We start from the raw sequence: 27,344 nt of genomic DNA, 5'->3' as shown, positions 1-27,344 counted from the left end.
TGTCACTGTACACCAGCAATCAGCAGGCATGGATGACACATTTGTGCTTTTCCTGCTGAAGTGACCATAAATAATAAACGATATGAGGGTAATAAAAAAAAGAGGGGACACTGAGTGTGATCACCATTCAGGGAGTCCTATGGGAATACTTGTAACAGTAGCACTGGTGAGATGCTATGTAAGTGCTTTATATAATTTACTGTGCATATACCAGGCACATGCATAGGCATTTTAGTACCTGTTTCGCAGATAAGAAAACTCTAGGGAAACAATGGAAGAGACAAGAGTCAACAGCTAATTAAACAGTCTTGGAATGTGAATCCGTGCTCTGTCACTTTCTATCTGTATGAATTTGCTGAACCTCAGCTTCCTCCTTTACAAAAATAAAAAATAGATAATCACACTGAAGTATTGATGTAAACATCAGAGATGGTAAATGTAGTGTCTAAGCAGAATCCTTGGTATGGAATAGTGGTAGGTGCTCTACAAGGCATATAGTAGGTGCTAAACTAAAGTGATGGGTGGATAGGAGGATGGATGGATGGATGGCTAACAGACAAAAACACATAATGAACTAGCGCTAGATAAAAAACAAAAGATGGCTGCTGAACATCTAACTTGGGGCCCTCGATTCTACATTTTAGCTTGAAAAGAGCCCCCAAAAGGGTAGAAAACACGTATGATTAATCCCATTTGAAACATGAATAAACCTGAATTCTGATCTGTTTCCTCGAGCTCATTCATACAATTTGATTAGCCAACAAATATTAGTTGAGCACCTACTCTGTGCCAGGTACTATTCTACACATTGGAGACATGGTAATGAAACAGACAAAAACCTCTTCTCTTGAGAGTAACAGGTAATAGACAATAAGTAAAACAAATAAGATTATATTCTTACCTTGAGGAGATGGAGCAAGGACAGGGATCCATATTTCTGGGGCTACAAGATTACATAGACTAGACTGGAATCAAGACTATGTATATCTACTACCCACAGACTCCCAAGTCATAAGATCAAATACTCACAGCCACAGCAGCCACTTTCTGAACTCAATTCTGCGTCTCTTAAAATTGCACATTTAACTGTGGCATGCATGGGGCAGAGGTGCTGTCAAAGTGCAGAGGTCCCCCACCCTGTTATAGCTTGATCCCAGAAAGCCCCGAGAAGAGCTGATCACAGGGCTTTCAAACCAACGGGAAAATTGGGGTCACTCGTTGCTCTATTGTGTTGCATTAGTTGTGCTGTGGTTTCATAGCTTCATGGAAGGGAAGCAGATGGAGTCCCTGACCTTGGGTGTTGACAAGCTAAAAAACAAAAAATATCCCCCAGGCTCCATGTGGTATCTGGATAATATCACACCATAGCTAAAGGCCAGACCCTGGCCAACATTCAAAAGTGATGACAATGGGTTAGCACCAATGTAATGATTATAACTGTTCTGTTAAGCACTTGGTCTATGCCCAGTCCTGTAATGAGGGATCCAAACCACAGAGAAAATATGACCTCAACCATCTGTAAAACGGAGATAGACTTAAAATTCTTACCACCCAATTATCTCTTAGTCTGTCCACTTCTCTCTATTCTCACAGCTATAATTCTAGATTAGATCACCGTCATCTCTCACTTGAATGGCTTGAGCAATCCTCTAACTGCTCTCCCTGCCTCCCTCAATGGTTCCTGCTGCTCTGTGGCAAAAGCACACACCCTTGAGCATGATTTGCAAAGTCCCTCTTTTGTCCATGCCACAGCCATACTGAACTCCTTATAACTTCCCCAAATATGCAACTTTCCCTCTAATCATTAGAATTTCCTTTCTTCAGCTGGCCAACCCCTACACATCCATTCTCTTATCTGAAGTGTTACCTCCTAACGTTTAACTCTCATTTTAATTCTCCCTAAATTCTAAGACTAGGTTGGTGGTTCCTCCCACGTAGTACTCTCCTATAACTTGACCTTCTCAATTGGGAAACACGGAGTAAGTAACTGAATGTCTGTAATTAAATTAATTACAGTCTCCCAGAGACCTAACAGCAAAGTTGCGTGCACTCTAGTACTTATATCGCTGATCTTTCTCTCTTATTCATCCCCAAATTAGACCTACTCAAGAAGTAAGTGTGCTTACCTACACATTTCAGGCACAAGGGTAGATGGATGGTGCCTTTGCCCTGAACAGTGTGCTGTCCATGAGCTTTCCCTCCTAGGAGTGTATTCCCACCCCTGGATGGTAATTATACACTTCAGTCAGGAGAAATGGACCTCTGAAGTTGATTCTTTGTTCTTTCTACTTCAACTCACAACTGGGGCATCTAGGTGAATTTAACTTCGTGACAAATTGTTTCATTTCTTACTTAATGGGTTATAAAAAGCACTAGGCTCTCTATATCATTGTCCCAGTAGATGCATCAGGGTAGAAGTCTATGGGGTCCTCTGCCACTATACATCTTCTAGAAATAGATTTATAGAATCTTATTCATGATAGAAAAACTTTAAAGATTATTTGACCCCAAACACACCTTTCCTTCCTTCCTTCCTTCCTTCCTTCCTTCCTTCCTTCCTTTCTTCCTTCCTTCCTCCCTCCCTCCCTCCCTTCCCTTCCCTTCCTTTCCCATCTTTTCCCTTCCCCTCCCTTCCCTTCATTCCTTCTCTCCTTTTATTTTTCCTTCCTTCCTACATACCTATTGTGTATCAGACAATATGCTCAAAATTGGGAATTTAATCTGGCAGAAACAGATCAGCTTACTTTACAAAGCTTATAGTCCTTCTAGACCTTTAGAGAAGTAGTCAATCACAATACCTTTTGCTAGAGAAGGACTCGTTCATTTATTCAAATGTTTACCCATTTTGGGACATGTGCCATTGGAATAAGAAATAATTGGATCCAGTTTCTGTGAAATAGTTATGTTCTATTGAAAGCTGTGTTCTCATTGGGAATGTCAATTGTGATTAAGAAAAATCAAAGTTTATGTGTGTATAGTTAATATGAGAGAAGTTAACATGTCTCATTATCTGAGAGTTTGGCACTGGATCCAGCAGACATTAAGTGCTAAATAAATATTTATTGCAAAATCTCTCCTTGCTTTAAACACTTCCTCACCTTGTCAGCATTTATTAATCTTTCTTTCAAGTGCCTTTTGGCTTGACCAAAAACATAAATGAATCATCAAAGGCCAAAAAGATAGAAAACCAACATATATGAAGTGACAGATTTTATACTAGGTCCAATGGTACTTACAGTATCTCATTTATTCTCATGGAAATCCTTGAAGTTGCATATATATCACCTTATTTTGCCGATGAAAACTTAAAGCTTACATAAGTTTCAGTGGCTTTCCTGGTGTGATATAGCTGGTAATTATGAAGCAAACTGGGATCTGTCTAGTGTTCTCTTTAGTTGTGTACTGTGTGATCTGAACAATGAACATTCTAGAATTGATTTACACAGCTTTTTGGGATAACCATCCCACCTTTTTTAGGTGACCATTTTAATGAGTCAGGTATGATTTTTATGTTTAAATTTGTGTCTTCATTTTAAAACAGTCTCATTACTTTAAATGCAATGGTGGTATTTAATGCTTTATCTTGAAAGATTATAACTAAAATTCATCCCTATTTTTTCTTTAATTTACATCTCCAAAGCTCTTTCTCTCTGATTAAGAAGACTCTTTGCACTAACTCTGAAATTCTGGCGGCCCTGAATTTTTATTATCTCTCATTTTCATGTTTCCTTTTAACTTACATCAAGTGTAGGCATATAAATCCCTTTTATCTTATAACCACTGCCTAGCAATGTTTCCTAGAGTAACTGCAATTACCCTCACTATGAGACCATTATACTTGGATTTGTTGAGATAACACCTTCCCCACCATCCCACCCCCAGCATATTAGTTAGGTTACTTGATTTTAAGTTACAGAAACCAGCCTGAAGTGGCTTAAGCAGAACAGTGGGATTTATTACAAGAGAAAACTGTTGTCTCCTAAAAAAAAAAAAAACAACAAAGTCAGTAATACAAATAAAGCTCAGAACACTATCTGGACTCTCTCTAGTTCTCATCTCTGTCCCTCTTTGTGTGGCCACTTTTTATTCTTCCTTTGAGAATTGGCTTTCTTTGGTCTCTGGTCCACAAGAAAAAAGCTCCCAAATGTACACACTACAATTCAGCCGCCCGAAAAGAAAAACCCTAATATTCTTGGATCCAACTTCCAAACTTCTTGGGAAAAAAACTCTGAGGACCAAGATGGCAGCACTTGGTCCAAGCAACTGTGGCCAGGAATGTAGTATCTTTATTCAAAGTAGCTGCCAAGAGTCTATTGTATGATAGGAGGTATGGGGCTTAAATAGAGATAATTGTAAACTGATCAGATTCTGAAATGATTCTGCTACTTTGCCTCATTAAATAATCTATTTTCTTAGCAGTTTTCTAACGAGGAAGGTAAAGCCAAAATCAGAGATTTAAAGATGATAGTGATTGTTTGCAGCAACTATGAAGGGGACTTAGCATGGTGAAAATCATGAGGGCAGGGACCACATCTATCTGTTTATAGCTGTGTTCATAATGTTCAACATGATGTTTGGCAGTCAGTGGAAATGGGAGATCTACTAATTAAAGGATTCATAAAACTCAAGGGAAAAGTGTTCATTATACTCCCTCCACTGATACAAAATGAGAGCAAGAAATTTAAAAAAGAGAGAGAGAGAGAGAGAAAAGGAAAAGTATTTCCAAAGTTAACATATTAGAGAGAGCACTGGAGGATATTCTCTGCCTGATTGGCACATAGAAATTGTCTTGCTCCAAGTGAGCCCTGGATCAGCATTTTCAGTATCTAGGATTTTAAAAGTGGCACTAGTGTTTGGAAGTCTTTTAAGGCCTTGGAGGCAAATACTGTATATAATCCAAGAAGCTCTATTTATATATACATGTTTATAATGGAAGAACCTTCTTCATATAGGAAAGCTTGAAAAAAGATGAGCAGTTCCATGAGCTGTAAATAATTAAACACTATTCTCTATATAGAAACCTTTGTATTCTAAAAATTCATACCCTTCTGATTATTTCCTATAGCAATCTAGATTATTGAAAATAAAATATTTTCAAAATATATCCTCTTGAGTGCATTTTGTTTTGTGTAATTTCTTGATTTGTTTTTTATTATTATTTTTAAGTCTCTGTATCTATTTGTAAGGTATATACTTTATTCACCTGGACTTCATGTGCCTTGTTAAATGAATATAAATAGTAGTTTTGAGGGAGAGTAGGAATAGAAGAGGGGAATAATAAAAACATCCTTTAGTTTGAAGTTAGGTGCATGCGTTCCCCTGTTAAGTTACTGTTTATTCTCAGTCAAGTGCATTTATTTAAAAATGGGTGATTGGGTTCAATGATCTTTAAAATTTGCTTGTACTGTATTATATGTTTTCAATTGGAACATATTTATTGACAAGGAATTTCTGGAAAGCAAATCTTTAAAATAGTACTAAGTATGAGAAAGACATGGGGGGAAGTGGTCTTAAGGTGGCACTGTTTATAATAGGAGAAACATAGAAAAAAACCTAAATATCCAATATAAAAAATGATCACATAAATCTGTGGTCTTTCCTATAGATAATATGGTAAAGTGTTTTAGATCAAAGTGGGAAGGTGACAGTGAGAGTCTGACTTGGGGCAAACCACAGCTACAACAGGAACTAACTAGAGTGTATTTAGAGAAGGCACAAAGGCTAGTGAGAAAACCAGAAATAGTGAAATAAACTGGGGGAACTGGGGATGTTCCATTGGAAGAAGAGGAAGCTCAGGGATTTAAACTTCTCTAAAGTTGCTGTGAAGAAGAGAATAAAATGGTTTGTAAGGTCACATGGGAGAGAACTAGGACCAATGGATGGAAGGTTCTGGAAGATCAATGTCAATATTAGAGATCAAAGACTTTTGTATAATCCAAGAATGAGATATGCTGCCTCTGAAGAACATAAATACTCTACCATTGGACATGTGCAGTATGATTCTGCTGAGATTGGAATGTAGAAGAATCTGAAGGACTATATGAAGAAGTTCAAAGACCTTTAAAGTTCCAGCCCTGAGGTGGTCCTAAGAATTTTGGTAAAAGAAGATTAAAGCAGAAAGTCCAAGGAGAAGAGTATCATGTGACATTGTTTACATAGGATAATACTCAATGTCCTTTTAAACTTCATAACTGTCTTATTCTAGACCCACTGAAGCAACCAACATAATTCAGAAGGTGTCTACTTCCCCTGATGTTTCTATTTGGGCTACCACATTTTCCTTTCGCCCTTGTATAGAATTTATAATCTCCCTTTACAGAGAAATTCATGGGAAAGATTATATTGCCTCCATAATGAACTCAGGAGTAAACAGATCTAGGACATATAGGTAAAACTGTTTATCATTTTTAACTTGAGCAATGTGCACTCATTAAAGAAAAATATTTTAAAAAATCTAGAAGAGCATTAAGTAGGAAAAAAAAAGTCTATAATTCAAGTATACAAGTGACCAAAGAAAGTTAACATTGTGGATTTTCCTTCTTGTCATGTTCCATGTCTTTGTAGGATATAGATTTAATTTAACACAAGAAAGTTCTTTCTGTGTTTGATCTTCCAGCAAATAATTAAATGCGCTTTTTCAAGAGTTAAAAATTCTTCAGTGAAAAGACTGAATAATAATCTGTCAGGAATATCATAAAGGGAAGTGCCATCCTTAGACAAGAAGATCTAATCAGGAGTTGACAAACTTTTAATATATATGGCCAGATAGTAAATATTTTAGGCTTAGCAGGTCATATAGTCTCTATTCTAACCACTTAACTCTGCTATTGTAAGCACCAAAGCAGCCACAGACACCATGTATACAAAATGGGTATGGCTATGTGCCACTAAAACTTTATCAAAACAGGCTGTGTGCCAATAAAATTTTATCAAAACAAGGCTGGTTTTAGCCCATAGGCTATAGTTTGCCAACCTCTTAAATTAAACCAAATGGCTTAACTAAACCAAATAGCTTGTTGGCCTTTTATAGCTTCAGTGCTTTTATCATAACAAAATGAGCTGAAAGCCTTGTTCAAAACAAATGAGAGTTTTGGCAGACTCCTATAGTCACCTGAGTTAAGAGACTAGTTCAATAAAGTCCACCTAGACAGGTCTCATCAGGAAAATACTAATTTTTAATAATTAGGCACCAATAACCCAAACTAGAAGGCTGAATAATAAATGCCTTGAGAAAGAATAGATTTAGAAAATCAAGACCAGTCACTTGCACCCTCTGAAGATAAAATCTAGGCAAGAAGACTGGAAAGCAAATATTTATAATGAATTTAGCTCAGGGCCTGGTATATAAATGCCTGATAAATAGTGAGTAAATCAATTTATTATATTCTAATATGACTTGTTATATCATAGAATATGATATAACATATTCTAATTCATTCAGTCTATGTTGCTATTCAACACACTTACTGAGTGAGTACTTGTTATGGGCCAGGAAGTCTACACAGTACTGACAGCATAGCAATAAATAAGATCGATAACAATACAAAACTATAAATGCCAGATTAAAGACCAGATTCTTTGATAAAATTTCACAACCCAAACCATTAATGCTCAAGTAGAATTAGAAATAAAGTGCTATAAGAACGTGGTGGGCATACACCTGCATCAGGCCATATAGGTAACATTGGTGGTCAGGAGCGGCTTTTGGGAGAACGTGATAACTGAATGAGTCCTAAGCCTGAATGGGGCCAGGCTGGTAAGAGGTCTTATGGCAGCTGGGAAGGCATGTCTTTCTAGCCAGAGGGGTCCTCATACTCAAAGGCCTATGGGTGAGGGTGAGTGAGTGATTTTCTAGAGATGAAAATGAGTTAGGAAGGCCAGGAAGGAGACAGCAAATTGAGAAGGCACAGAGCCTGGAATCTGTTCCTGAAGAGCCCTATAAAACCTGGTAAGGAGTTTTGCCTTGACCCTTAAGGTGGGAAGCTATTTTAAGCAGAGGAGTACCTTGATGAGATCTATATTTCAGAAAGACCAGCAAAACACCTAATGGGACATTAGAGGGTTTTCATTAAAACTTCGCCAGGTATTTCTGGCCAAGGGTTGGAACTGGCACCAATGTGTGGGCCAGAAAGCATAGCTGTACAAGAGACATACAGGGTTGTGACTAAAGAAGTAGAAGCAAGGTAGTTCTACTATGCATTTCTCCCTTTCCTCCTTACCACATACTCAAGTCTTCCTTGCAATACAGTTCTACCAGAATATGGTCAACTATGTCCCTGGTTAAAAATGTCTCCACTTCCGCAAGAGTAACGATACCTTTTCCTCTTTGTCTTTACAGATCTGTCATTGAGACAGCGTGGATTTGCCACAGGTCCATCTCCCCAGATAACTGGTTTTGTTGGTGAGTTATATGATTCTTTATCTTCTGTTTATCACCTTTGGTCATAAGCCAAGTTATGGTAAAAGCTTGACTCAAATAGTGCTTTTTCTTCTTGGGCCATTTTGTGTTCATGATTCTCAGACCTCCTGCCAACACCTTCAGAGTTCTGTCCATGCTTACAGCTAGGTACACCACTGGGTATATAGGTATTCCATATCCCTTTAGGGGTAAGCCCTCTTTAGGCCAGCATTGAATTGCTGATCAGTTGTGTATAATGCAAATGTTTGTGATGCATATATAAAATTTAAATCCTCTAGAGATTTTTTAACATCCAGAGAAATCCTGTTACAAAGTGACAAATATATCTGAAAAATTAATAAGCATTCCTTTTTTGTCTTCTTCAAAATGTGATCATTTATTCACATTGGAAGTGTGCCTAATACTCAAAAATGAAACTTTGATACCACACCTGCTTTTGTTTCAAATGTCATTGAAATGGATGATGAGATAGTTTTCCCCAGATTGGAAAAAAATCATGGGTAGACATTAAAATGAGATATTTCAAGACTTCCTGAAAAGCTTTCAGACCTTTCCATAAATTGCATTCCTTTAGAAGAATGGAATATACTTCTAGACATGATATCCATTCTGGACTTTTTCAGAGCTTGTTTTATAGTTTTTGAATGATTGACTGGGATGCTGTTCTGGCTTTTTGTTCTGTTTTATTGTTTTGTTTTTGTTTTTGTTTTTTTTTGGGGGGGGGGAGAGGCAAGTACCTAGAGGTGGGTGATAAGAAGAAGGTCTTTTATTTCTATAAAGAAGAGTTCATTCTGGAGACTGTTGTTCCTTGCTTTTAGCACAAAATATTTCTTGATGTATAAGTGCAGATTGAGAATAATAAACGTACTCAGAAGGCAGTTAACAACACGTTTTTTAATACCCACACATTTACCTGTATGACTAGTAATAATTTGGAGAAAACAGAAATAGGTTCAAAAAATATAATTCACTTACTAATAACTGGTTTCTTTTTGTAGTTCTCTTCCCTTTATTAGTACCTTTGTCAATGTTTCACTACCTTTTTATGCACTCATAATTTTTTGGAGCAGTAATTTTTGGATTTTCTGGGGCTGCCATAATTTTTTCTCCTTTCTCTCATCGATGTATTAGACCTTGCACTTTGATTTGGGTTTCAGAAAATAAAGTCAATACATGCCTTCCACCCACCTGCTTCCATATTCCTCCATCCCTTCCCACATTCCCATCACCATACCTCACAAAAGCCTTACTATTTTTACTTTTGATTCTAGGCCAATTCCATTTCATTTTCCCCTTCAAGTACAATGTAATCACTTCTGGATTGTTGGCACATTGTTGAAAACATTGGTATACTCAAATCTTTTCGGTTTTTTTAACATCATAAAAAGCAAAATCAGAATTGCAATTACATTTGAAAAGCATATTACACATGTCTTAAAATCCCAAAATGCCATCTGAAATAAGTTGCAAGGAACATTTCTGGTGTGTCCCTCAGCACACCTGTAGGAATTATTTATATCTCTACAATACTATTTAATTTAGTTCAGTTGCTAACATTAATATAGGACAGAGAGTATCAAGTGGTTCAGTACAATTATTACATAACAGGAAATGTTAACTTCATTCAAAAACTTCTGTTTTTACCTTTATGGCAAGTTGGATAGAATAACTTGTCCATAATATCAACAAAAATATTTCTGTAAATACTCTATAAACAACAGAAGAATATTAGTGCTAGTACCACAAGAATGATTTCCCCTGTAGATGATGTGTTTTGGCCATTTCCTTCAGGTTTTTGAGTGGTCTGGTGGATTCTAAATTTTCCATGTGAGACTCTTAAAATCGAAAAAAAATAATCTAAGTAGCACAGTCAATGAATGCTTTGTTTTACTTTGAGGTTAAGGTTTACTCAGGATTAAAGACAAATAAATCTGTTCTCATCCAGCATTTACCTTTACTTTTAAATATTCCAATAGCCACTCAATAATTCACATTGGGCTAATGTTTTAAATTGCTGTGCTGATGTGACATGAATACTGTCAAAATTAAATCATTGTATATTATTCTGCAGTGGCATGGCTATCAGATGCTATATATTTCTTAGTTCAGACATTTTCAACCACTGGTATCTCTCCTTAAGATGTATACCAATATCAAGAATACGAATCTTTCAGAGCTAAAGGTGATTCTTGGCCAGATTTCTCTTGGTTCTAGAAATGATACGGTCCTAATTACTATTCTTGTTGTCTTGAATGATTCCCACCAGGGTGGGCAACCTGAGTTAACATTTGATGGTGGATCCTCCACTGGCCAGGATTAAGGAAGTTGTGGGACTGGCAAGTGTATTTCCTTAACTTTAAGGCAGTATCGGTTAAGAAATGGACCACTGATTCAATGACAGTGTTCAGGGGCAGTGACAGGTGTAGTTACTTGTGCACTACTCTCTAGTAGTGCCTATTATCTAATCAACAGACTTAATTTATCTACTCATACTCACACCACTTATTTTAGGTGTCACTGTCAACATTTGAGTCTAAATCTTCTTCATCCTTGGGATTCTTTGGAATCTTTTGGCTATCAGCAGTTACACATGCATCGCAAGGGGAGCTGAGTTTTCATCCATTTTAACACCTTTGCAAACGATGACGTGATTTCAAGGCAAGTGGAAGGAGACCACAATTGGATCTACATTAGCATTGTGGTGAGAGACATAGTTTTCTTTTTGCTTAATTGAACTAATTATCTCTCAAGAATTATTTTTAGAAGTCAGCCTTAGCTTCTGATAGATAGACCACAGACACCTAAGTGGTAGATCTTCTTGAAGCATGACTTGTTAGCTTCCACCTCTATTAGATGCATAAATTCTGTGACCCACTGGAAGATATTTGGTGATACTGCTAACGTTAATTGCACTGCCTGGGATGCGCAGATCATTGTCCGCCTGTCATAACTCTTTGCTATCGTGTGACGCCATAGTACAACCTTTCTGGGGACATTGTGAGCAATTAGTATATATCTAAATTCAATGTAAAATTCCAAATGTAGTGCTACCGATGCAAATATCTCATCCAAGACATCCATTTGAACAGCTCTACCTTCTTCACATTGCCAAGTTCATAGATATATATGCAATAATAACTGTGTCACAAATTATTCCTCTTCCTAGGAGCTAGAGAGTTCTTTCTGGCATCCCTTGTTATACACATTCAGGTTTCATCAAGTGTTCCTCCTAGAACTGAGGAAATAGAGCAATTAACATTTCAAAGGACAGTTTTCTCCGTATAAACAAAAAAAGACAAAAGCTATGAACAATCACTCCAGTACCTATAAAGATTAAAACCTACAGTATTTCCTCTTTTGTTCTCATCCCACCCTCCTTCCTCTCTCTAGAAGGAAACAAACTTATTATTACTGTTTGTGTGATAATTTTCCTTACAAGCTAAGACAACAATTTGAGGTTAGAGTATTTATTTTCTGTGAGTCTGTACCTAGGGTGACCACACATTCAGCCCAGAACAATCCATGTGTATGCCAGCTGTCCCCATGTAATTGTTAAGAGGACTCTGTTTAGCTCTCAGAAGAGCCAGGTTTGAGTGACACATTCTCTACATGGATACGGAGCCCCAGTCAAATCCTAAAATGCTTCCAGCTGAACAGGTACCTGTATTGTCCTTATGTCCATCAACCCAGGTGGCTGAGGACTGTGGAAATGTCATTTTCCTCATGAAAGAAAAAGAAAAGGAGATCAGGTATAAGTTACCCAAGGAAACTAAAGAAAGAGTTTTAGAGGCCTCAGTTTGAAAGGTGACAAGGACTCTTGCAGATTGTCTGAGTGGCAGTTAAGAGGAGACCTGGCCCTGAGAAGGCAAGGAGCCAGGCAGGAGCCCCTGGGTATGTGCCATTCCTGAGGCCCCACACTTCGTTCTTGCAGGGTTAGAAAATCTGTTTTATGAACATCGCAATGGCTCTGTTCCCCCTATTTATTCTGTTTTTTTCCTTTGGAGTTTCCTTTAGTGCTTGGCAATGTTATTTTGAAAGATGTCAGTTGCTCCACTACACAAATAGGCAACGTCTTTTCTCTAACCCGAAGCAATATTTTTAAAGGCAGAACATCATAGAAACTCTGATCATCCCCAAGAGCATCGGAGATCCCAACCCTTGGGGGCAGAGGAACTCAATGGGACAGGGTCCTGGCCATCTACATACCTGAATACGGAGCCAAGTTCTGTGCATTATTAAATGAGTGGAATATTCCCTCACCCTCACTCCTTCTCCACTGGCCTCCTCTCCCTCTGCCTTCCCTTCCACATTTTTTTCCTCTATTTCTTCAAGTCCCTTCCTTGTAGCTCTCTCTCTCCACTAATTACAATGCATCTTAGATAGAGTTTGATGAACACCCCCTTCATTTTAAAGATAAGCAAACTGAATATTCTAAACTGTCTCTAAATGGAAATAAAGGAAAAATGATGTTGGTTTGAACTAAAATATTTTTTAAGATTTTATTTATTTATTTATTTATTTGAAAGAGAACCCAAGTGGTGGGGTGGGGGCGGAGGGTGGTGGGCAACAGAGAGAAACGCAGGGGCTCAATCTCAGGACCCTGAGATCATGATCTGAACAAAAGGCAGATGTGTAACTAACTGAGCCACCCAGGCACCCCTGAACTAGAATAGTTTTATTTGATTTTAAATTCATTTATCACTAGCTCTCTAGGTATAAATTACTTTTGTTTCAGTGTGTAGAGTTTTACTGGTGCTTTTTTCCCTCTCTCTCTTTCTCTCTCTCTCTCTCTCTTATAATTTGGCTATAGTCTGTAAGCATGAGGCTTGCAAACCAAGGTCCTTATAGAGGAGGTGGCCAGGGAAGCATGTTGCCTGCTAGGCATGTGCTACATATGGTGGTAAGGGATGCACTCAGATAAGCAGCAGGCTATTCTAGACCCCATGCAATCATCTCTTTGACAAATATTTACAGGGTGTCTACTAGGTACCAGATGCTGCTGGGCCCTGGGGGTTCAGTGATGAAAAAGATGATTAGGTGAAACTCAAGATGGAACTCAAAGATCAATAAACAGCACAGGTGTAGAAGATGGACACATCTGGCCTCCAAGTGTGACTTAGCCATTTACTTGTGCAGTGCTGCAACGTGACTTCACTGTTCTTGCCCTCAGCTCCCTTAGTGGACATGCCCAGGACTGCTCAGAGGGAGTTAAGGGATTCATTTGAATCAATTTTGTGTATTGTGAGAGGTAAGGATGAAGGGTCACCATGGGTTTCTTGTTTTTTAACAGGAACTTAGCTAGTCCTGCATATTTGTTTACAACATATCCTTTCTGGAGTCTAAGTGCCCAGCCTCCAGTAAAAATCTGTGCTGAGTCTCTCTCTAATGGGCTTCCCTGGGCAAAAACATTGCACACATTTCCTGCATTTTTGCTGCTGGAGTGTGCCACATGTGCTCCCTCATGGGAGGGAGCAAGCAGGAGAAAACAGGTGTGCAGATTCCTCCAGACTCCACCTGCTTCTTTCCCCCTTATAATCCAGCCATGTATCCTTTACTACGTTACTGTAATAAATCTTAGCCATGGGGACAACTAAAAATACTCCTTTCTGGCTACTGACAAAAAGTGTTTTTAGCAAATGTTGGTGAGAATGTGGAGAAATTGGAACCCTTGTGCACTGCTGGTGAGAATGTAAAAGTGCAATCACTGTGCGAGATGAGATGACTGCACCTCAAAAATTAAAAATAGAATTGCATATAATTCAGCAATTTCACTCCTGGGTATATGCTCCAAAGAATTGAAAACAGGATCTCAGAGGTATATTTGTACACCCATGTTCATAGCAGCATTGTTCACATTAGCTAAAATGTGGAAACAATTCAGGTAGTCATCAATGGGTGAATGGATAAACCAAATGTGGTGTATACACACACACACTGGCACATTCTAAATATAGGTAAGCCGTGAGGACAGTATAGTAAGTGAAGTAAACCAGTCTCTCTCTCTCTCTCTCTCTCTCTCTCTCTCTCTCTCTCTCAATCTTTCTCTCTCTCTCTCTCTCTCTCACACACACACACACACACACACACTATGATTATACTTATGTTAGGTACTTAGAGGAATCAAATTAATGGAGACAGAAGATAGAAGGGTGCTTGCCAGGGGCTTTGGAGAAGAGAAGAGAGGAGGACTTACTATTTAGAGGGTATTGAGTTTCAGTTTTGCAAGATGGGAAGAGTTCAGTGGATGGATGGTGGTGATGTTGCACAGCAGTATAAGTGTACTTAGTGCCCCCGAAATGTCACTTAAAAATGACGTATAATAAATGTTATTTTACCATAATAAAAAAAAATCTCCTTTCCCTATTGGATGGATTTGACGCCTTTATTGAAAAATAAAATGACTGTATACATGGAAGTATTTCTATCTCTCTGTTCTGTTCCATCAATCTATTTATTGATCTTTATGTCAAGACCACATTATCTTGAATACCGTAGGTATATAGTAAGTCTTGAAATCAGTTAATGTTAGCCCTCCAACTTTGTCCTTTTAAGATTGCCTTGGATATCCTTGCATTTCCAAAACTTTTAGAATCAGATTGTGATTTTCAAAAAAATCCCTTCCTGGGATTTGATTGGGTTTATGCTGCATCTATAGGTCAATTTAAGATGAGTTGATTTCTTAAGAAACTGAGAGCATTTATTTATATCTAATTTCTCTCAGTAATGTTTTGTAGTTTTCGGTGTAGAAGTTTTGCATGCATTTTGTTAAATTTATTTTAAAGTAGTTTGTTTTATCAACACTATTATAAATGAAATCTTTTACATATTAGCTGCTAGAATATAAAACTACAAGTGATTTATGCATATTGACATTATGTCTACTATCTCACTAGATACATTTATTAGATCTAATATATGTATTCTAGTGGGATTTTTTTGGATTGTCTAGGTATTTGATTATATTATCTGCAAACAGAAACAGTTCTGCTGGTTCTTTTTAATTTGCTTCTTACCAGTATTTCTCTATTAGGTATGATGCGCACTGTATGACTTCTGTGGGAGTTAGGGAAATTCCTATCATTCCTAGTTTTCTGGGAGTTTTGTTTTTAATCGTGAATAAGTTTTCAAATTTATAAATTTCTTTTTCTGCACCACTTAAAGTGATCATCTGTTTTTTTCATATACTGTGTTAATATGAAAATAATATTAACTGATTTTTAAATATTAAAACACCTTTGAATGGTGGGGCAATAAAAAATCCTACTTGGTCATGATGTTTTATCCATTTTTATACTGTTCATTCATTTTGCTAATCTTCTGTTAAGTAGTTTTGCATTTGTGTTCCTAGGAGATCTAGTCAAATTCCATAATGTTTTGTGAGGTTTTATGCTGGCATCATAAAACAAGTTGGAAAGGTTTTCCTTCTGAATTTTCTGAAATGATTTCTGTAGAATTGGTTTAATTTTTCCTTTAATGTCTGATAGAATATTATTTCTTTCATTTGACACCTGAAAGGATTCACCAGTAAAATTTTTAGGCCTACAGTTGTTTTCTTTGTTTTTTTAAGGGGAATTTGGTAATGGGTTCAATTTATTATTAGACGTAGTGTTATTTAGATTTTTTTTTTGAGTAAGTTTTGCTAAGTTGTATCTTTGAAGGAATTTATCTAGTTTTAAAGTGTTGAATTTGTGGAACAATGTTATCCATAATATTCTTTTCATGTCCTTTCCATGTCTATAGGATCTATAGTGATTATTCCTCGTTTATGTCTGGTATTGGTAATTTGAGTTCTCTCTTTTCCTTGATCTGTCTAGCTAGAGTTTTACTAAGTTTCCTAGGCTTTTTAAAGAATTGACTTCATTAATTTCCTTTATTGCTTACCAGTTTTCTATTTTCTTCATTTCTATGCTATTTTTACTTTTTTTTCTACTTACTTTGCATTTACGTTGCTGTTCTTTTTATGACATCTTAAGCTGAAACCAGAGGTCACAGATTTTTTTTTAGCTTCCTCATTTTTAATGCAAGCATTTAAATCAACAATTCCTTCTAAACACTGATTCAGTTCCATCCCAGAAGTTTTGATGTTGTATTTTTATTAGCCTTTAAGTCAAAGTATTTTCTAATTTCCCTCACGATTTCTTCTTTGATCCATGTATTATTTAAAGTCTACTGATTAATTATCAGTTGTTTGAGGTATTTCTAGATACCATTTTGTTACTGATTTCTAGTTAATTCCCCATTGAGGGCAGAGAACATGCTTTATGTGTTATCAATCCTTTGCAATTATTATTATTTTGTGTGTGTGTAATCTGTGGTCCAACACATGGTCTATCTTGATGAACACATACACTTGAAAAGAATCAGTATTTTTTTAGTTATAGAGTTTAGTGTTCGATAAATATCAATTAGGTCAAGGTGGTTGATAATGTTGTTCAGAACATTTATTTCTTTCCTTTCTTTTTTCCTAATTGCTGAGGAAAGGGTGATAAAGTCTCCAGCTATGACTAGAATTACCTATTTCTCCTTTTTATTCTGTCAATTTTAAATGTCTTCTTTATGAGTGTTCTTTTATCATTATAAAGGGTCTTTCTTTTTCCCTGATAAAGTTCCTTGTCTTGAAGTCTGTATCAGTCAGGGCCCAGAAATCTCACAGAATTTGAGCAAGGCAAGCTTTGTATAAAGGATTATTAATTAGTAACAGGGAATTAATCACTAAGGGGCAAAGAGGCCTCTAAAGAACACAATAGTGTATATAAGGAACAGCCACTGCCTCTGGGACTGAGGGATAGTACCCAAAGAAGAAACATATTTTGAAGAGCATTAGATTCAGACTTTGTTAGAAAGTGTGTGACTCTGGCACACTGGGTGACAAAGAAGCTCTGTGAAGTGCCACAGACCAGAGCTGGTATGCACACTACAGCACTGATGAAATTTCCTAGGAAATTGCTTACTGAGGTATCACTGAGGATCAGTGGAAAACCACCTCCTTGAGGCACCAAATGATCTCTCTGGGAAGAGGCCTGCTAGGTGCTTCTGAAACCCCACTGGGACTGTGTCTCTGAGGCACCTGCCCGAGTCACCAGAATCCTAACTGGGGTACCGGTGTAAGCTGGCTAAGAAGCCATCCACACGGGTGCCACTGACATTCAGTGGCGGGTGAGCACCACTCCATGTCCCACGCACACCCTGTTGGCCACCACAAGCCCCAGGAGAAAGGAGAAAAACCACACCAACCAGGGAAAGCAGCCCATTCTTCCTGCAATGACCCTGCAGCGCCCTCTACTGACAAAACTTACCAAAGGTAGCAAAGGTGAAATATTTACAGGGTCCACCTCCAGTACCACAAAGCAGGCCAAGGAGGATGGATTTGGAGCTGATAAGCAATAAATTGATAACTGGCAATAGGTGCGGTTTGACATTAAATCAACCAGTCCAGCCTTTCTGTTTTCTGTTTGCATAATTTATCTTTTTCCATCCATTTATTCTCAACCAATCTATGTCTTTATATTTAAAATGTGTTTCTTTTAGAGAGCATATATAGTTGGTTCTTGTCTTTTTTAATCCATTCTGCCAACTTCTGATTTTTAACTGGAGTTTTTACTCAGTTCACATTTATTATAACTATTGGTATAGTTAAGGTGTTTTAGGTCTACTACTTCACTGTCTATTTTTTATTTGTCCCCTCTCTTTTTGCTTCTTTTTTTCTTTCTTTCCTATATGCTTTGGAATTTTTAATATTTTTTAGAATTCAATTTTATCTTATATCTTGACTTTTTAAATTTTATCTCTTTGTATTTTTTTAAGTGACCACTCCAGTGATTACAATATAACTTTAAGTTTACAATAACTTTTTTCTAGACTTGGAGTTAATGTTGCAACACTTGGCATAAAATATAGAAACCTTGCAACTCAATAGTTCTATTTATACTCCCCACCTACTTTTGTGTTTATTGTGCTTACCATATTATTACAACTATCTACATTATAAGCCTCCTTCTGTATAAACAGAATTATACTTTTTGCTTCTGAAAGGTCCTAAATATTTTAAATAATTTAAGAGGAAAATACAGTCTATTATACGTACCCAGATATTTACAATTTCCAGTACTTTTTATTTTTTCCCCAAAACTCACGTTTCCATCTGGTCTAATTTCTCTTCAGCCTACAGCACCTCTTTTACTAGTTCATATAGTACAGATCTTTTGACAAATTCTCTTAGGCTTTTTTTCTATATCATTATTTAAGCTTTATTTTTGATAGAAAATATCAATGGATATTCTTACTCTGGGTCATTTTTCTTATAGCACTTCAAAGATATTTTTACCACTTTCTGGACTCCATAGTTACTGATGAGTAGTCAATAAGATTCTGAATTGTTACTGTTATGTAATGTGTCATTTTCCTCTGGGTCCTTTAAAGATTTCTCTTCATCTTTGATTTTCAGCAATTTGATTTTAATTTCCCTAGATGTGATTTTATTATATCTATATGCTTGGAGTTTGCTGAATTCTTGATTCTGTGAATGTAAGTCTTTCCCAAAGTATGGAAAATTTCAATTGTATTAGCCAGGATTCTTCAGAGATATAGATAGATAGATAATAGGAATTGGCTCACATGATTATGGAAACTAAGAATCCTACATAATGCCATCTGTCTGTAAGCTGGAGAACCAGAAAAGCTGGTGTTATAATTCTGTGTAAGTCTTAGAAATCAAAGGCTGGCAGTGCAATTCCCAGTCTAGATCTGAAGGCCTGAGAACCAAGAGTACGGGTGTCTGAGGGCAGGAGAAGATGAATGTCTTGGCCCGAGCAGAGAGAGCAAATATACTCTTCCTCCACCTTTTTGTTCTATTCAAGTCCTGAAAAGATTGGATTGGTGAAGGTGACCTTTTTTATCCCCCTCAGCCAATTCAAATGCTAATCTCCTCTGGGAAGACTTTTATAGACATACCCAGAAATAATGTTTTACTAGTTATCTGGGCATCCTTTAGCTCAGTCAGGTTGACACGTAAAACTATGCCATCACATCAGCCTTTATATCTGTAAATAATTTTTCCGCCCCATTCTTTCTTTCCCTCTTTTCTTTCCTCTGGATATCCAGAGGAATCCGTTTATTATTCCCTTTATACCTCTTTTGAGTCTCCTTTCGTTTTTTTTCCAATACTTTTTTTCCTCTCTGCTCTCATTTTGGATAATATCTAAATTCCTCTCTGTCTTCTCACTTTTGCTGTTATCCCCAAGCAGTGAATTTTAATTTCACATATTGAAATTCTCAGTTTGATAATTTCCATTCAGATGTTTTGGTAGTGTCTTTATTAATATATTTGTCTTTCTATTCACCATAAGCATATTTTCTTTATTTCACTGAGTTTAGTTCTAGCACTGGCTTTAAAACCCTTATCTGCTAGTTCCAGCACCTGGGTAATCTTAGGATCACTCTCAGTAGGTTGTCTTTCCTCTTGCACCTGGGCTATAATTTCCTGGTTCTGGTAAATCAAGTAACTTTGGATTTTATCCTGGTCCTTATGATTATTATGTTGTAGAGCCTCTAGATTTGGTTACACTTCTGTAAAATGTTGATGTTTTTGTTTTAGCAGGCAATTAGCTTGGTGTCTCAATCAGTGTTTTTCAGAGAAATAGAACCAGTACATATTATTATGATGCAGAAGATTTATTTTTAAAAATTGGGTCACACAATTAGGGAGCTGACGAGTGTGAAACCTGTAAGACAGGCTAGAGGCTAGCAACTCAGGCAGGATTTGAAGTACAATCTTGAGGCAGAATATCTTCTTCTCCAGGAAACCTCACTTTTTGTTCTTAAGGCCTTCAACTGATTAGATGAGGCCCACCCATGTTATCAAGAGTAGTTTCCTTTACTTAAAGTCAGGCTATTGTAGATGTTAGCTGTATCTACAAAATTCCCTCACAGCAACACTTAGAGTTTGATTAAGTAACTGCATACTATAAGTTAGCCAGCTGACACACAAGACTGTCACACTTGTTAAGTCTCACACTGCAGATTTGCACAATTAGAGTAGACATGGATCCTTCAAGCCGTAGGTTCAAGTTATTTCCAGTTTGTCTCACACATGCAGGATTAAGCCAGAGACTTGAACAGGGTTTATAAACAGAATATGTCTCTGTCTCTTTTTTGAGATTTCTTTCTCATTTTTCAATAGCTGTGGTTACCCTGAACTCTGTTATGGTATCCTCCCTCATCTGTCGTTCAGTGACCCATAGTCAGCTGTAGTCAGAAGCAGGTGATCCTCCTTTTGATGTATTGTCAGAAGGTCAATTGCAGCCTATCGCTAATCGCAATGGCTACATCATTCAGCTCACCTCAGCTCATCATGTAGGCATTTTGTCATCTCACATCACCAAGGAAAGAACAAGTACAGTACGATAGGACATTTTGAAAAACTATATTCTTGTAAATTTTAGTATAGTATATATTGCTATAATTGTTCTATTGGATATTAGTTATTGCTGTTAATCTTTTACTATGTCTAATTTATAAATTAAATCTTATCATAGGTATATACAGGGGAAAACATAGTATATTCAGGGTTCAGTACTTTCTGTGGTTTTAGTGTCCATTGGAGATCTTGGAACATACACCGTGTGGGTAAGGGAGATGACTATATTTTGTTCTTTAGGCTGAAAGAATTATAGGGTTTGTGTCGCAGCTTTGCCCACTCTACATAAAATCAATTTGGTCTGTCCTCCTATTAAAAGCTGTAAAAAAAAAAAAAAAAAAAAGCTGTAAAAATTAAAAACACACCCCATGCTAATCCCTTTTCCCAATTTTTTAATTTCCCTCCAGAATCTGCCTGCTAGGTTTTCGCTTTCCAGTGCCTACAGGACATTATTTTGTTTTGTTTTGGTTTTTTTTTTTTTTTGCTTTTGTACTTATCTATTTTTAAAAAATATTTTACTTATTTATTAGAGAGAACGTGTGCGTGCACAAGTGGGGGGAGAAGTGGACTCCCAGCTGAGCAGGGAGCCCAATATGGGGCTTGATCCCAGGACCCTGGGATCATGACCTGAACCAAAGGCAGATGCTTAACTGACTGAGCCACCCGGGCACCCCCTTGTTTTTGTATTTATTCCACAATTTACAGTTGTTATCTGTGAAAAGGTAGCATCTGGTAGGAGTTTTCTTGGCTATACTGAAAACAGAAACCCCACTTACATTGTGAATATTAAATGAGACAACGGAAGAAAAAGCCTGGTACATTTGTGGCACATCGTTAGTAGTGGTAGGACGAGGAGCTAACAGAGTGGCTGTTCTGGTTAACCTTTTGTCTCATGGCCAAACTGTGGCTTTCAGGGTTCCAGAGTTAGCAAGTCTCCAGATTCCTCAGGAGATAATCCCTGAGGCGCAAGGCAGGCAGTCAGTCACGGTCAGAGCCAAGGTTGTTTTCCAAGGCTGTATCCAGAGTCTTCCAGGAATCAGTGCTTACTGGGAAACCAAGGCTGCCGTCTAATTGTGAAGATGAGACTGATCCAAAAGTTTCTCAAAAAGCAATAAGAGAAAGCTGGGGTTTGGCAAGCACTCCAGGCTAGACCATAGGCCTGCTGCTATAACGTAAGCTTCTTAAGGGCAAGAATTTTTGTCTTTTTTTTTGAATGCCTATAGTCTGTGTCCAGTCTGGTGCTTGGCACATAGTAGGGAGTCCATAAACACTGCTTGAATGAATGGGCACCACTTGTTCTAACCTCTGCTTGATGAATTTGAAATGCTTTTCTGAATAAAGATGTTCTCAGAGAAGAGAGTCTGAGTCTGTGGCTAAGACATTACCAGTGGCAGGAGAGAAAAGGCTGACAAGGCAGTTACATGCCCTTCTCCATAGAGCCTCCCTCAGGCAGCTCAGCCAGAGGAGTTACCTTCTATCTCGGCTTGTCCTACAGCTGCAAACATTAAGATTGAATGAATGGCCTGTGTACAACCTCTATTTGAGGTTTCATCAACATCTTGAAACAGTTTGAGATCGTTTGGGGTTTGGCACCACCAAAAGCATGGGCTTTGCCAAACCCTCATTTCCTTTCATGTTTCAGCCCCAACACCCTTAAAACAATCTCGAGCCTGTTGACTCTACTTCTTCATTTTCACTTCTGTCATCAAAACATTCACTTTAAACATATCACTGGCAGTCAGAGGCATCATCAACTCTCGATCAGGGCAGTGAGTCACCCAGATCTGGATGATTTCCCCAACCGCTGCACTGATCCCTCTCTCATTTTCACATCCCCTCTGTCTTTCCCAGCTACAAAATTCTTCACAAAGCCAGCGGCATCCACCAATGCCTTAAAGGAGACTAACGTTTTTTAAAAATACATGCTCGTTGGAAGTTACTGGGGAAATTCAGATTAATATAGATCAATCCAAAGAAACCACCCAGAGATAAGCATAGTGAACATGAGTCCTTCCTTCCCATAGTTTTTCTCTGTTGTATATTTTACTCAGTTAAGATCATGCTGTCACATAGTTTTGTATCTACCATTTTACTTAACATAAAAGGAAATCTCATGGTATTAAATGTTATTCAGATCTACAGTTATAGTGCCCATACTCATGCATTTAATCATGAAAGTTTTACTGAACAGATGTCTAGTAGTGAAGGCAAAGCCCCCGGCCATGGTGTTGGAGCTTAGGGCGTCACGGACAAGATGCACAGTAAGGAAATCACTTTATAAGTTGCAAGTGCAGAAAAGAAAACTAAGATGAGAAAGAGGCTATGCATGCTGCTTAGAGAAAGTCTGTGGAGATGACAATAAGGCAAAGGTCTGACTAAAGTGTGGCTCCATAAACACATGAACAATAATCCACATGACCACACACCTGACAGTAAATGTTTGGCTTGTTGAAAATATACCACTATAAAATATCACTGCTGAACAATTCAAGGTCCACAAGCACTTTGAGCTGAGTGCTACTCATGGTGAATAAAGGGAAGAAGGAAAAAAAGAGAGGAAGTCAGAGGAAATGAGAGGACTGCTGAGAGGAGAGAGGGGAGCTGATGTGCACATGTGTGCATGCATGCATGCGTGTAATACGGCCATACCTATGTCCATTGGTAACACCTGATAAAGGAGTGGAAAAAAAGATGCTTTCCTGAAGGAGTAGAAGAATCAGCAGGAATTCCTATTTTATTGCCCAAAAAAGGACTAATGTAAAAGAATAGGGCTCTTTTACAGCAGCCTAACATTTGTCTCTGGTAAACGTTCTCTTCTCCTCACTATTACGCTCCTGCCCTCCACAGTGTGGCTCTCTTGGCTGTCCATGGCTAGCCAGAAATCCCTTCTTAGATTTCCATATAATTTATCTGTACCAAACATAGTGTTTGGTAATTAGAAGCGGGTTAAAAAAAAAAAAGACCATTTCCTGAATGAATAAATACCTTAAGAATGATACTTAATGTAGTCTCTCCTGTATTATCATTATATATATAATTTTTTTCCCCTTGTAATGTTGTCAGGTCTCTAGGAAACAGCCCTTTATCTTCTGTGTTTACAGTATTTTCTGCAATAAAGAATATTCTGTGTTGAGGAAGAAAGGATGAAAGGAGGTTGAGGTAAGACGTAGGTAAGCCAGGAAAAGCAACTACACAAAGGCCATTGCAACAGGGACCAGGAATCCCACAGGAACAAGGAAAAGACAAAGCCAGACAAAACAAAAGTAGAAGGATGAGGGAGAAAGAGGAGGACAAGAATTGAGTCAGAAGCATGGACAGCCACCCTGGCAATGGACAAACTTTAATCTTGAGCCATTGTCTGGTCTAGCCAGAGAGCTGCATGTCTACTATTGCTAGGCATAAGAGTTGCAAATCTGAACTGGATTCTGGGGGAAGAAAGCCAAGACCTGTCTGGTTCTAGTACAAAAGACATAAGGTTTATAAAAGTTACAAAGGAGCACCTGGGGTGGCTCAGTCGGTTAAATGTCCAGCTCTTGATTTTGGCGCAGGTGGTGATCTCAGGGTTATGAGATAGACCCGCAAGTCAGGCACCATGCTCAGCAGGGAGTCTGCTTGGGATTCTCTGTCTCCCTCTCCCTCTGCCCCTCACTTTGGGCTCTCTCTCTCTCTCTCTCTTAGATATGGATATCTAATAGGGGACTTAGATATAAGTCATATAGACTTATAAGTCATATAGACTATAAGTCACATAGACTTATATGGATATCTAAGAGAGAGAGAGAGCGCAAAAGTAACAACAGAGCAATAACAAGTACCACCACAATTTACACTTGTTTACTGAGTACTTATTAGGGGTATATTAAGGGTTTTTAAATTTTCATCTTATTAACTTTGCAAATACAGCTAAGAGAGGTTAAGTAATAAGCCCAGAATCACAGAACAAAGAAGCTGCAAAGCCACAATTCAAACCCAGCTCAGTTTCAATGGGAAACCCATGCTATAGCCCGTAAAATTGCCTCTCTGTAGGACAACTAATGCCTGTCAAATGTACTTCAGATGTTGTTTTATGCTTTTAAATCCTCATTGCAATCAGAAGCCCAGTCAGGTGGCCCCAGTCTCCCTGGGGTCCCCCAAGGAGCAGACATCAGAAGGTATATCTGATCAGCTTCATTTGTTGCTCGGCTCAGTATGGTCAAGGCAGTAGGCTGTGTCGCTGCTCAGTGTCTGTACAAGGCTGTATAACCAACCCCACATCCTTCTTGTTTACTGACAGCTCACCCTTTGCTGTGTTCTGTGCCCACAATCGCCATGCAGCAGTGTGTCGTCATGTATAGTTGGCATATATGCCTTAAAATTTCTGGATGGATGGATGACTTCCTAGAAGGGGACTTTAGACGCATGATTTAAACTAACTGAGGTAGACTATACACAAATTTGTCAAATGCTTGTTTGTAAACTGCTTCTGCTATTATGTATGAGATTTTCCTTTAGCTTCTTGCTAAATTCCAAAGAGTCAATTCCATGGATGACTAGTCCATAGCATGGACTTCACAGTGAAACTGAGCTGGGTTTGAATTATGGCTTTGCAGCTCCTATGCTCTGTGCTTCTAGACTAGTTACTCAACCTCTCTGTTCAGTAACTTTTTTAAAAGTTAAAAATTAACTTTTTTAAAAGTTAAAAAAAATACATATTTTTTTAAATTGAGATATAATTGGCATATAACATATTAGTCTCAGGTGTACAATATAATGATTCAATATATGTGTATATTGCTGAATGATCACCACAGCAACTCTAGTTCACATCCATCACCATGCATAGTCATAAATTTTGTGTGTGTGATGAGAATATTTAAGATCTATTCTCTTAGCAACTTTCAAATATACAATACAGTATTAATAACCATAGTCACTATGCTGGACATTACATCTCCAGGACTTATTTTATAACTTTAAGTCTGTAACTTTTGATCACACTCACCCATTCTCCCCAACCTCTCACCTCTGGCCACCATCAATCTGTTCTCTGTATCTATGAGTTCAGTATTTTTGTTTTATTTTGTTTCTAATTCCACATATAAGTGACATCATATGGTATTTGTCTTTCTCTGTCTTACTTATTGCACTTAGCAAAATGCCCTCGAGGTCCATCCAGATTGTCATGAAAGGCATTATTTCTTTGTTTTATTTTTGTTTTGTTTTTTGTTTTTTGTTTCTTTTAGTGGCTAAACATTAATCCATTGAATGTGTTTGTGTGTGTACACCACATCTTCTTTACCCATTCATCTGTCAGTGGGCACTTAGGTGATTTCCATGTCTTGGCTATTGTAAATAATGCTGTAATGGGCATGGGATGTTTTTATCTTTCTACATTAGTGTTTTTACTTCTTTTGGATAAATACCTAGAAGTGGAATTGCTAGAGCATATGGTAATTCTATTTTTAATTTCTTGAGGAACCTGCATATTGCTTTCCATGGAGTCTGCACCAATCTACATCTCCAACAAATCACAAGACTTTCCTTTTCTCCACACCCTTACCAGTGCTTATTATTTTCTGTCTTTTCGAGACTAGCCATTCCTAGAGGTGTGAGATCATATCTCATTGTGGTTTTGATTTGCACTTCTTGCTGATTAGTGATGTAGAACACCTTCCCAAGTATCTGTTAGCCATCTGTATGTCTTCTATTAAGAAATATCTGTTTAGTTCCTCCGTCCATTTTTAAATCCATTTTTGAAATTTTGCTTTTGAGTTGTATGAGTTCTTTATGTATTTTAGATGTTAACCCCTCTATGCCTTATTGTCCTTATTTTGAAATGAGAAGTAATAATGCCCCATCCTGTGTGAGAGTTAAATAAGATGAAAATTGTAAAAGCCCTAACATACTCATAATCACTCAATAAATAGTGGGGATTATGGTGGCAGCTGCTGACATTTTTGTGTTGCTTTCACCATCCTTATGTCCTTTGCACTGGAATCAGATAGGCCTTGGTATTCTCCTTCCATATATTATAAGTTATTATTTCCCTTAACCCCGACATGAACTTCCATCATCATCTTATTTACTCTTCAAAATAATTCTGGAAGGAGCATAGAGGAAGATACCAGTTCTTGATTTTTCGAGGACACAGAAAATCTTTTTTTGGGTCAGCCTGTGAAGGAAGGGTTTGATTGTGTTGCAAGACCAAATAAGAAGAGCTTAGCACAAGGGTGGTTACTATGGTGGGCCTTCAAAGTCTTCGTGCAGTATTGCTCAGGAAGAAAGTTCAGGTACTCATCTCCATCCTAGCAGATCCAGCAAGCTTGTGGAATATCTTCAATGCCCTTTAGATATGGAGTACATCCACGCATATGAAGCTCATACTGCATTGGTACAGCAGGAGGGTGTCAGGACTATAAAGATCCACATGAAACAAGGCGACCTGTGGTTTGTGGGTTGCAGGGGGCATGATGTTTGGAGTAGAAGCGCCACTCATCATAAGCTACAGCTGTGTGTCTTTACAGTACTTAA

At 37.7% G+C, this 27,344-nt stretch overlaps 1 protein-coding gene across 2 annotated transcripts in view; it reads left to right on the top strand.

The window, feature by feature from the left end:
• TENM4 (teneurin transmembrane protein 4) overlaps positions 1 to 27,344 on the top strand; it is a 2,793,707-nt gene that overhangs the window by 1,789,495 nt on the left and 976,868 nt on the right. For both annotated transcript variants that reach the window (XM_072726015.1, XM_072726027.1), the window contains exon 6: positions 8,339 to 8,401. The gene's annotated coding sequence lies outside the window, so the exon portion shown is untranslated. The remainder of the gene's footprint in view (positions 1 to 8,338; positions 8,402 to 27,344) is intronic.

The sequence above is a fragment of the Vulpes vulpes genome, chromosome 11 (genome assembly GCF_048418805.1).
Source record: "Vulpes vulpes isolate BD-2025 chromosome 11, VulVul3, whole genome shotgun sequence".
NCBI lineage: Eukaryota > Metazoa > Chordata > Mammalia > Carnivora > Canidae > Vulpes > Vulpes vulpes.
Note: the sequence above shows the minus strand (reverse complement) of the source record. Positions and strands in the feature narration are given on the sequence as shown.